Source organism: Stegastes partitus, unplaced genomic scaffold (genome assembly GCF_000690725.1).
Source record: "Stegastes partitus isolate 25-593 unplaced genomic scaffold, Stegastes_partitus-1.0.2 Scaffold694, whole genome shotgun sequence".
Classification (NCBI taxonomy): Eukaryota; Metazoa; Chordata; class Actinopteri; family Pomacentridae; genus Stegastes; species Stegastes partitus.
Window position 1 is genome coordinate 244,708 of NW_007578425.1, and position 13,053 is coordinate 257,760.

Genomic DNA, 13,053 nt, shown 5'->3' on the forward strand with positions numbered 1-13,053 from the left:
GTCGCGTTGCCTCTCATATGAAAGGCAGAAGACATGGAAAAAGCTGGTTACAAGGTTCGAGGTATAGCGCCAGGTTTGGACAATTATAGCACGAGATAACTAGAGAAATTAGTACTTTCTACATTGAAGCTTTTTCACATCAAAGCTCCTCCAAAGTCCGACAGCAACTATCCATCCATCCATCATCTGTACACCTCTTAATCCTCACTAGGGTCGCCGACTCAGGGCGAACTTGGACAGCTCGCCAGTCTATCACAGGGCTACGCTTAGAGATAGACAACCAAGCACACTCACATTCACACCTACGAACAATTTAAAATCCCCAATTAACCTCAACATGTTTTTGGACTGTGGGAGGAAGCCGGAGAACCCGAAGAGGACCCACGCTGCACGGGGAGAACATGCAAACTCCACGCAGAAAGATCCCGGGTGTCCTAACCAAGACCTATTAGGATGCTGCAAGGCGACCTTGCTAACCACCGAGCCACCTGCAGTGCATTACAAAAGTGTAGATGATGCAGAATGTCCTCAAATAATCGCTCCTCTACACCAGCATTTGGTTTAAACAGCATTTGTTTATCTGGCGCATGTGCAGTGTGGACTTTCTGCACCGTCACAAACTTTAAGCTGCATGAATATGCCTGCACAGAACCTCACAGGCCTTAGACAATTTGGTTGGATGATAAAATTTTCTTCACGCATAAAGTTGCGGATGCAGAAAAACATTAATTGGCCTCTAGTGAATAAATGATGAAGAACATAAAATATGCAACATCCAAACAGCTTTCATCCTACAAAAGTGACCAAAAACAGCAACAGACTGAAACTAAATGATAAGCAGAAAATATTATCGGAATGTCAATAAAAGCAAAATCAAACATACAGCAATGGAGTCGCGATAGGGCCAGTTCATGCTTTTGCCATCAATGTGCACAGACTGATTCGGACTTTGAAAGCAGATCACAAAAGCGCACAAGGTCCTATTCGTACTACAAACAGGTGAACATCGCTTTACTAGGCTCTAAGTTACTTTGCCTCTCACAACAAAGACAAAAAAACACACGGAACACAGTGGACAGACAGAGCACGAGATAACTGGAGAAATGACTACTTTCTGCTGCACCATTGATGGAAAGTATGTTCACATGAAAGCTCCTCCAAAGTCCAACAGCAACAGCTTCAATTAGAGATCTGCAAAAGGGTCCATTACAGGCCTTGACCGATTTGGGTGGACAATGAAATTTACGTCACATGTACCCTGTGCAGACGCAGATAACATTAATTGGTCTTTAGTGAATAAATTATGATGAACATGAAACATGCAACGCTTCTGTCCCACGAAAGTATGACAAAACAGCACCAGATTAAAATCAGACTGAATGCCAAAAAAGATAACAAGATAATATTAAGAAAATTGCAATGGAGTAGAGTTACAGCCAACTCATTCTTTTCATGTCTGTGTGTGCAGACCAATACATACTTCAGAAGCAGATAGCAAATGTGCACGATTCTATTCGTACTACAACAGGTGCGCATCATAGACGCTCACATTGCCCCTCATGTCAGTGACAGAAAAGCATGCAGGACTGTATACTAACTAGTTCCTAACTGGGCTTTAGCATTGTTTTTATGTGATTATTCCCAAGATGTATTAAGCACAGTGGATGGACATAGCACGAGATAACTGGAGACATTATTACTTTCAACTGTGGGCTTTGTTGAAGCAAAGCATCAAAGCATCAAAGCTCCCCCAAAGTCTACTTCACAGAACCTCACAGGCTTTTACCAATTTGGGCTGATGAAACCATTAACATCACGTTTACACTTGTAGACGCAGAAAGCATTATTTGACCTTTAACTAACATAATGACAAACATGAAAAATGTGACATCCAGACAGCTTCCATCCCACCAAAGGGACAAAAAACAGCACCAGGTCAAAACCAGATCTACTGCAAAAAACAAACAAACAAAAAAAAAACATTTAAAAAATATTATGTGAATATCAGTGAAAGCAAAATCAAGGAAACTGCAGTGGAAGAGGTCATTTCATGCTTTCTGCACTCATGTGCAACAATACAGATACGAACAATACAGATTTCAAAATCAGATAGTGAATGAGCACATGGTTCTTTTTTACACTGGTGCCATCGGTTTGCTATACAGACGGTCACATTGCCCCTCACATCAAAGACAGAAAACACACTGGAATGCAGCTAGTTACAAATTGAGCTGTAGCGCTGGGTTATTCCTACAGAGTGTCCAACACAGTGGGTGGACGTAGCACAGGATAGCTGGAGAAATCACTTTCTCTTATTATTGGAATATTATTATACTGGAAATGTGCAAATCTAGTGACCACTTCAATTGCAATTCTTTTAATTATGAATTATGAAGGTGTGGATGACAGAGAAGTTTCTTATACAGTCTCTTCTTAAAGCAAGTATTTGTTTTGTGCAACCAGAGTGGTCACAAATTTTAAGCTCCGCAGAGGAGTCTATGTGGGCCGTTGCAGATTCGTGCAGATAACAAAATTCCCCGTTTCCGACATGGACGGGGAAAACCTCAGTTGGTCTTTAGTTATTAAACTATGACAAACACGTGACATCCAAACAAGCATTCATCCCACTACACTGACAAAAGGAAAAAAAAAAAACAGCAGTAGATGTGTAACTTGACTGTGTTCAGAGAAAAGCAGGGCAGACTCTAACATTGTGGTTTAGTAAAATAATATTTGAAAAGTATTTGTTAGGTTGATTATATTTTATACATGTATACATACATGAACATTCAGAGTTTGTTTTGAGGCCTGACTGTTCCTATTTAATTCCACTGAAAACGATGGGAGAAATATTTTATAACTCACCTTATGACTGGGCTTAGTCTCACATGGTGAGAATATTTTGCAGCACAGAATGGTCTGACTGCACCTCATCATTATTCTGCTAGAGGGGAAAAACAAAGCTCTTGTTTTCTTTAAACCAATCACAGTAATATTGGACAGAGCCAAGCCAAGAATGCAGCTATGCTATATTCTTCAAAATAGTGTTGGGGGGATGGTTTTGGTGGAACATTTGCACGGATGGAAATAAGAGCTGTCTTTAAAATGACTAATTCATCAGGAAAAAAATATATCTGGGCTGCCTTACTGCATGATTCAAATCTTAAGCAAAACACAAATTTTCATTGTCATAGGTTGCTGTCTTGGTGGTGTTGTTGCCGTTTCCCGTAATGAGAGGGTTTGAAAACACGAAGGTAGTGGAAAGAGAAAGCCATCTGAAATGAGTCAACAGTCTACATCAGTTTTCATTTATGACAGGATGATGGATTGTTAGGTGTGTGTGGACATCAGGTGTATTTATGCATCACCTATGAGTCTGCCATCGATGAATATTCAAATTAATGGTATGATGGATGTAAATCAATACATATCGAGTATATTCACTATAAATTCTAGATCCACATGTCAAAATATATGTGACAAGAGACTTTGTGTCAGATATTGACTAGTTTATTTTTAGTCCACTATGTTGGCAGCACACGTGAAAATGCTGTATTGAAAACACATTTCTGAGATGGCCAATGTCTGACAGAGCTCAATCTGATGGACGTCTTATTCTTTAAAAAAAAAAAAAGAAACAAGAATCAGCTGTTTTATTTAAGTATGGTTGTACACTTTGGGGACTTAGTTCAAACACATACGTCAGTCTTTCTAAAACACTTTCTAGGAGTTGCTTATATGTTTCAAAACAGTGCTATGTTTTAGATGGTTATTAAGATAACATAAGATTGATCTGGTAACTTACACGCAATCAAAAAACAAGTATGGTGAAGTAATGTACTGATACACAACCAAAATACCATTTGCCATAGATGTCCTCTAAACTCTTTAAGACAAAGACTGTCTCCTGTAATGTGGTAAGGTGACCAGATGCACACCCTGATCCATCTTGTGTAGCTGTATAAAAAGGTCCATGTTACATGTAACCCCATGTTAGGACGTATCCTGCGCACCTCTACTCAGTATATTTCTTCCCTAATGGACAAATCGCTTTACAATTTGCCTCTCATGACCCCACGAACACATCCTCACACTCTAATGGCGACACTGCTTGGAGATCAGTATCTCATCCAAAGACACGTGAAGGAGCCGGGAATACACAACCCTGCAATTACTGGACCACTCTACCTCCTGAGCCTCATTGGGGAAAGATACCAAGGAGGGCACTCAAACAGAAAGGCCACATTTTCATCCTGTTTAAAGAGATAATCCATAGGATCTATAAATGACAGTAAAATATGTTTATTATTAGCAAAAACATCAACAAAAAGCAATGTTCAACTGCGTCATCATGCCAGCACAAAATGGAGAATACGCACTCTGCACAGTCTGTGTATAAGATATGAAGGCAGCAGCGTCCGGTGGGGGTGATGCAAAAGGATATTTAAAATTGAAAGTGCACCCGAGGAATGTACATCTGAGGCAGAATCTGCCGTCTCAAATCTGATGCCTCAACAAATGTAGTCAGGGCAGAAGTTGAGCTTTGCATATTAATAGCATCTGCAGATGGTTGTAGCAACCACCTGACTGAATGTTGACCATTAGTACATTGATGCTGAACTGCTTGATTTAATGTGTACATTCATAAGAAATTAAAACGGGGGAAAATCTGTATAATGTAAGATGACATGTATGGTTTAATGTTACCTGGCTGAACATCAGGTGTCACCAAATCAGAATCAGAATCCTTTTTTTTGTGTCATCATGCATACGTTTCCATACACACAGTGAAATTTCAGTCAGAAGTCTTGGCCTGTGCTGCAAGGTGGCTCGATGGTTAACACTGTTGCCTCGCAGCAAGAAGGTCGCCGGTTCTCGTCCCGGTGAGGACACCCAGGATCTTTCTGTGTGGAGTTTGCATGTTCTCCCTGTGCAGTGTAGGTTCTCTCTGGGTTCTCTGGCTTCCTCCCACACAGTCCAAAAACATGTTGAGGTTAATTGGTGATTCTAAATTGTCTGTAGGTGTGAATGTGGTTGTCTGTCTCTAAGTGTAGCCCTGTGATAGACTGGTGACCTGTCCAGGGTGTCCCCTGCCTTCGCCCTAAGTCAGCTGGGATAGACTCCAGCCCCCCACGACCCTAGTGAGGATTAAGCAATGTATAGATAATGGATGGATGGAAGTCTTGGCCTTAAGCAAAAGAACAATGGCATAAATGCAAAAGAAAAACAAACCAACTCTTAATATTCACCTTGTAGTAGTAACAGGAAATGTGCATTAACTGTCCTTTTTCTTGCAATGGTTTTCTAAAGACCTGAGTTAAACTTGAGGCCTGTGCCTTTGTGGGTGTTCTGACTGTCCATCCCTGTAGAATCTCTTTCGGGGCCACTTTAGAAGAAGAAAACAGTAAGTTCTCCAGAGTAGGTATTTCTGTGCTGCCCTTAAAAAAACTGCTAATTGGTTAAACTCTGAGTGGAAGCAGCATTTTTTCTGCCCTCTGGATGTGCTTGTCAAACATTGCCATCTTCGGCAGAAAAGTCATCATATCGGCTGACATAATCCCCATTGCTCTATTTCTTGACAGCTCATAGAACTGGCGTTACAACCAGTAAATACTGTTTATTTTGGTGCACTTGGAGCTATTGGATGCTGCACACAATTGAAACTGAAAAGCTGAAACACAGATTACGAGGCCATTACTGAAAATGTTTGTGCCTTTTCAGTTTCTGCAGTGAAAAGGACGCTTAGTGTGTTTATTGCACATCTACTCTGTCAGACCCAGTACAGTGTGAATGTAACATGAAAGTATTATGAAAGTAAACACTGATGAGGAGCTTTAAATGGGCCTTGGTGATTACTCTTAACCTAAAAGATGAAAAATTAGCACAAAATAACACTGTTGAAAAAGTAATCCGAGCACCCGCAATATGCTCAGATGGTAAACCTTTTGGAGCGTTTCTGTTGGCTTTGTGCTCATGATCCTGTATGTATTAATAGCAGATAGTGGCAACAAGATACAATTAGCAATTAATTAAATTGAACAGTCTGTTACAAGGCAGACAAACACAAGTTCACACTGAGAATCACACCTACAGTGATGCAATTTTGAGTCTCTAGTACCAGTCTGTAGGCCGTGGGAGGAGACTGAGCATCCAGAGGAAACCCAAGCAAGAACAAAAGGCTGAGCTTTTACAAACACACCGTTTGTTTCAAGTTTGGAGAAACTTACATTTGACAGAATGAGTGTAGGAATGAGCACAGTGAATCTTATTGATATCTGCTCATGCTGTGAACTAATTTTGTGTAAAATGTAAATAGACTAAAAGAGTCAGAATCTGTTGCTATTATCACACGTCGTCTCAGTACTGATTTGCTAAACAAGACGACCTTTATCAAGACATATCGCTCATAAAGTTGCATAGTGCTAAAACGAAGCCCATAATACATGTTGAAAACTGTGTCATGGACCACAGCTGTGTTGGAGGTGTGCGTCCCGTACACTCAGCGTTCTCCCAAAGTGTACACAATTTCCAATCCTCTTAAAAACCACAGTTAAGTCAGTATTTATACATATTACAAGACAGATTACAGATTCACAGTTGCTCATCAATCAAAGCACAGTTGGATTTACTAGCGAGGATTAAAATGATGCCAAAATCACCAGTTCTGTGTCTGTCTGTGCCCTAATCTTCACCTGGACCCCCTCCCCCACCGACGACCAGCTATTCAGCCCTGTAATAGACTTGTTCAGCTGAGCTAATTTTACTGGGCTTTTCCCACCGGCGACACCTCTTATATTTATTTTATTGAACTTCTTTCAAGAGAATTATTAAATTAATATTGGACTTGGATTTATACTATATTTCCGTCACTGGGTTATAAACCCCTTAAACTCCCAACTGTTACAGCCATATATTTTTTAAAACATTTTTCCCACTTGTGCAAAAGTCACATCCAGACATTTAAGGGTATTTATGTCTATTTGGTCTCTGACTCTGAAGAGTTGTGTTTTTGTTAGTTTTAATGGTGATGCATATGTCTCCCTATATCTGAACAAACAAAATAGTAGTTTATCTTGAGTTTTTGTCCAAGGTTAAACAATTATTACTCCTAAATTTATGACTTCCGTCTAAGTAATCTACAGTTAAATTGATGTATTTTTATGTTTGACACAGAGAATATGTTTCTCAGTGCCTCGGTTAATTATTCGGTCACTTAGAGTTTGTTGAATTCATGGAGGTGCAGGACACAGCAGCTCTGCCTCAGTGGACTTTGCCCACACCACCTGTCATTAGCAGCAAACAGAGGCCGGCGTGGGTTGTTTTTCAGTCAATAGACTGACACACTGGTGCCTTTCTAAGCTTCACAGTCGGTCGATTAGTCTTGTCTTTGAAGTCTTAGAGGGGAGAGCTGCTTCTATTACCTGAGTTTGAGAAGTGTGCTTTTCGCCCTCATTAGATCAGACAGACTTAAACAAAGATGCTGAGCAACAAAAGAGGTCTGAGAGGCCAGACAAATGGAGGGTCTTAGATTAATCTGCTGACAGCAGTACGAGGCTACTACAGAGAAAATAGATGACGTATGCATGATGTGATAAAAGGATTATCTGGTTTGTTAATTAAGAAAAATCAGAATGAAGCACATACTGAAAATCAACTTTAGCATTTGTGTCCTCCAACAGATTTCCACCACAAAGCTAAACAGACAGAGCATGACACTGACGCTGCCAGGGTCACGGGAGCGAATCCCTCTGTGACAGATATTGCTAAAAATGTATGCACTCATGATGCTGTGGATGAAAGCATCCTAACCTACAGAGCTGACAGTATGAAAGTGTCTTTGACAAATGCAGGGAACTGCCTGAGCAAACACTGTGTGGATATATAAAATAAATATTTGGAACGAGTTAAAACAATGATAAATATCCCCTTTTCTACAATAAATACCCACATATATAAGGGCTTAGGTATTTAAAAAAATCATAGCATTTACAGCATAGCTGATATAATACACTGAAAATGAACATCAGGCCTATTCTGAAATGTAAAACAGCCCTTTTTGTGGTTGCCAGCTAGTTATTTCTGGGTGAATGGAGGCAGAAAAGCCTTCTGGGCATTAAAGGAACCTAAATTCATCCAGTGTTCATTTGTCCAAAAAAATTATCCATCCAGTACCTGCTCGTGAGAATGCTGCTAATGTTGCGTGTGCAGAAATTAAGTATTTAAATTGTAAAGAAAAAAGAAAACAATGATACACATGCATGAATTTTAAATGCGCTTACGTACACCTTAAACAACCCTTTCTTCTTCTTTTTTTTTTAACACAGGTTTCTGTGGTTGAGAGAGTATGCACAGGGGAATTAGTGCAGTTGAAAAATCACACATCATGCAATGAGCATCCAACAGTTAACAACACAGAGTTCTACTATTTTTTCGGCTGATGTGTGTGCTTTAAGAGTGAGTGTATTTCAGTTTGATTACTTTTGCCAGCAAAGCAAATGTATGATAACCTCATTAGAATTGTATTTATTCTTGTGGGGGGAAAAAAACAAAAAAACAAAACACTATTTCAAATGTACATGATTTCTCAATAAAAGTGTATAATTTGATATCATATAATAATTTGATTTCATTATTTTTTTGCTGTTAGTGTGACTTCAATAAGTGATTGTAACAGTTATAGCCTGAAACAAAAGCATGGGGTCACAGGGTTTATTGGGAAGAGATGTGGTCTAAATTGTGTTGTTTCAGCAGCATGATGTTATCTCACTGTAGGTTTAGACTTTGTAGGATAATTCAGTTTTGACATACAGGAAACATCTGTATTGAATCCTGGCTGCATGCTGGCAGTAATGTCACTGCTTCCCATTAGTAGCATCTTGAATCCTATCATCAGTCAACTAATACATCGCTAATGGAATCATCGGAGCAGAGTTGCGCTCCAACAAACCTACGAGCAAAGCACTGTGTCATCTCCCATTGACCAGGACGCCATTCAGATAGCTGTCTGATTAATCGGACACCACACATCATCATTATCAGGCATGTACGACACAGCGGCCATTAGTGGATGAGGAAACTGCTAAGGACACACACGCTGACACATTACCGCGGCTTCTCTCTCCGTCGCTCGCCTTCGAATCCACAGACACATTATGGCGAGCCCTGCATGGAAACCAGTGGTAGTGTGTCAGTGGGGAAGCACCGACACAGCAGTGGGTCAGTGGCTGTGCTGCAGTCTGAAGCCCACTGCATTTCCATGCACACTCCACTGCAGCACTTTGATTTCACATTGGCATCCCCCCCTCTGCATCTCGACAGTAATGGCTTCGAGCAGCCTGCCCCATCATTACCCTTCTCACATGAGAACCCACCGCTGACATCTTTTATTGTACGCCGCACGCTCGCACACACACGCGCGCCGACACCTGCACGCTCGCGCAGACACGCTCAGGCACACATGTGCGCCAATAACACACTAAAGTACTTTTTTTTTATAGCCAGTAAATAGGACAGACGGGGCTGCCCTTCTTTCTCGTGTCCTTAGACTTGCTCGTCCACTTTCTACTGTACGGCAAAATCCGAGCTGGTTTGTAGGACTCGGAGGCTGCTCCCAGAGGAGACAAACCTGGACGAAAGCCCTAAGAACCACTACCGCTGTAACACCGTGATTTATTACTTTTGCACCAAACAAAGAGGAGTTCACAGAGAAAGTCCTCTTCACATGAATGCACTGCACCAAGAAGATCAAGAGTAATGAAACACGCACACGCACAGTCACACCTCGGTGCTGTCGCAGTGCTTTCTCTCTATGTGCTGTGAGGTGAGTCATCAGCACAGAGAAGCATAACCTCACAGCTCCAGCTAATCTCTCCTCTCCTCCTCCTCCACCTCCTCTTCAACCTGCCAGCATCTCATTTTCTCCACTTATGGATGAAGGCACGGTGACTTACATCATCGCTGCAGGCTCGCATATACATATAAGGCCTCAGATCTAAACACACGGCCAACACATCCTGGTGGATCACGCACACATCGCCTGCAAGGTAACGTGATAAATGCTGTGGTTTTTTTAAAAAAATCCAGACGCTCGGTGTGCATTTCTGCATGATCGTGCATTTATTGCACCTTTAATTTACATCCTGAAACCTGGGATGAGTGCTCAAGAGGTTTTAAATGTCAGTTCCTGCAAAGAACATGTAAACAATCTGGCAACCAGCGGCCTGTAAACTGGATTCAGCTTCACATCAGTTCCTGCTCTGCCCTTACAGTGCTACACAGGTTCTTTGTGCCCTTTAAGACAGAAGCCCAGAGATGTGATTAAATGCTGCATGTTCACTCTCAGTCAGCAGGATACTGACCAGAGGCGGACACGAAAAGCCAAACTAATAAACACAGTGCCTCTTTGAACTCACACAGCTGACAATCAATCTGCTCTTCTGCTGTGGATCAGAGAAAGTGTGCAGAGCGTCAGGGTGGAGAAAGAAAAGAAAAAAAAAACAACACACACACACAACCACGACTCCGTGTGAAGATACAGTTCAAACAAGTAGAAGATATTCCCAGGTCACCTCCACATTTATAACAAGCACAGCAGCGGACATGCTTCACTCTGTCACGCAGGGACACATGCTGGCACACAATTTTTGAAGCCAAGCATCCATTACTTGAGGCGCTTTCTGTCCTACTTCTCCTAGGAGTGAATAAACAAAAGATTATGACGCTTTTATCTGGATATACATGCAGTTAACGTTGCCCGACACTTGACTCGTCCGCTGCATCTGAATCACAGAGTGTATTACACAAGCAGCATTTCAAGGATACATTAAAAAACACGAGAGCAGCAAAAACATAAATAAAAATATTCCCTCACAAGTTGTGCCTTTCCCTAAAAAAACCTGCAGAGATGTGTGAGAGACATCAGAGTCCGAGGGAGCATCAGCATTTACAGAAGTCTCTGGTGCATGAACAAACAACTCTGAAATGAAATGTGAAGCGGACTTACATTGCCTCGTTAGCGTACTGCATCTCCTGTGGAGGCTCTGTGACCATTCAGGCTGTGTGTGCTGCTAAGCTGTGTTGTGTGTTGGTTTGTTTCTGTCAGCCTGTCTGTATATGTGTGTGTGTGTGTGTGTGTGTGTAAATGTGTGTGTCAGTGCCCAGGGCCAGACCACTGGGAGAGCCGTCTCTGTGCTGACTTAGCTGTCATACATTCAAAAAGCTCTCCTTAACGGTCTAGAGAGCATATCAGCTTGTCTGTCCCGTCACTTGAGGCATGACATCCAAGCAAACACATACATATATACACACACTGCCAAGTGTTTCCTGCCCCGCCTCCCCCCACCCCATTGTAGTAGCTGGACCAAGGCTTCTCTCCAGAGGTCCACACACATCCACAAACACACCATCGCTCTGTCATGACGCATTCAGGAGGCCTGACACACAGTGACAAAAGCAGGACTCTGCATCATCCGCTGCTCCGGTCACTCTTGTGTATGCAAATATAAATATATGTAGCACAGCAGATTTCATTAAAGGATCCTCTGTTCCTCTTTTCTGCTATTTCATGTGTAGTGCTGCTTTTCAGAGCTACAGGCATACATAATTCCTAAAAATAGTCTCTTGTTTGGCGTTTTAACGTGTTAAAACAGATGTTGAGAGCATTATCTAACACACTGGGCCTAAATCTGGTAAATATTGGTTATCTACAAATTCTACAGCAAATAACTACACTTTAAACAACCCACACGGAAGCATCTGCATTTGTTACGTTTCTCCGCTTCCGTTAACTTGTCACCCATCTGTATGTTGTAAATAATTGATCAGAAAATAAGCAGGCAGAGATCAGAGTTTAGAAACTGCAGGGCAGATGTAGATGGTTGAATTGCAGCATTTTTAGGAAAAATGTGATGAGGTTATCACAAACAGAATATACAATTGGCTCGGCACAATCCGCGATGACCACAGTTTTAATTTTTTCGTCATTGTAAGGTTGAGAAATATCAAGAAACCTTCAAGACTCAAGTGCTTGAACAACCCTAACCCCACTAGTGGGGTTTGGAAATACTTGCATCAAACAAGGATGGTTTTATCAGCTCGTTGTGTAATTCGGCAGACATTCAAATCTTCAAAACACGAGTCTTTCACGTGAGTTATACGTGAAGTGTCTCTCACCTGGAGTCGAACACGGGGTCAGTGTACATGGGAGGGGAGCACAGAGGAGGCTCTCCTGGACTGTTTGGGGGTACAATGAGGCCCCCTTTCCTGCCCCGTCCTGGTGCACCATCTGTAGGAACAAATTCATATTTTTAACCTTTTCTCTTTTTTTTGTAATTATTATGGTTCTGTTAATTTACACCCCTTCATCTCTGTCTGGATGAGTAAGCAGGAGGACTCACAAGTTCTTAATTGTGGGATATTAGCCACACATAAAGGAGACACTCACTCAGCTGTAAATCATTTCCTTCACAGTTCTCAGTTTTATGTAAATGTGAGTAAAGCATATTGATCTGGAACAGTGCAGCACAGACAAGGCGGGCTGCAGCCACGTTGAGGCCATATGTTGTCAGAGGCTAGTTAGGAACGCTGGCTGCTCAGTAATCCCCTCAGCCACTCAGATTTAAGAGGCTATTTTTGTTGGCTCTTAGTCTGCGACGTTGGCTTACTGCAAAGTAGTTTCCTTGTCTTTACATTGTTTTATTTTTGTTTGTTTTCAATTTCTCACAGAAAATTAAATGCAACCCCATATCAGTGGAAATATTGAACATGGAAGTGGGGAGCTGCCGCAGATCAATGAGCCGTAACCCTCCTCTGGTCTTTGGAAAAAAAAAAAAACACACTGTGGTGTTTTTCATAGAGAGCGCAGCGCAGGAACACACAGCCCTCCATGACCTTTTGTTTTTGTGCTTGTCATTAATGTAATTAGTGGCTAATTAATGGATGTACCTTCTCCATCCAACAGAAAGCAGGTTAGCAGGTGGGGACACACTTCTTCCAAAACAGAGCAGAAAGAGCAGAACGCAGCAGGGCCCTTCGAGGACAGGTGGTCCAGGAATA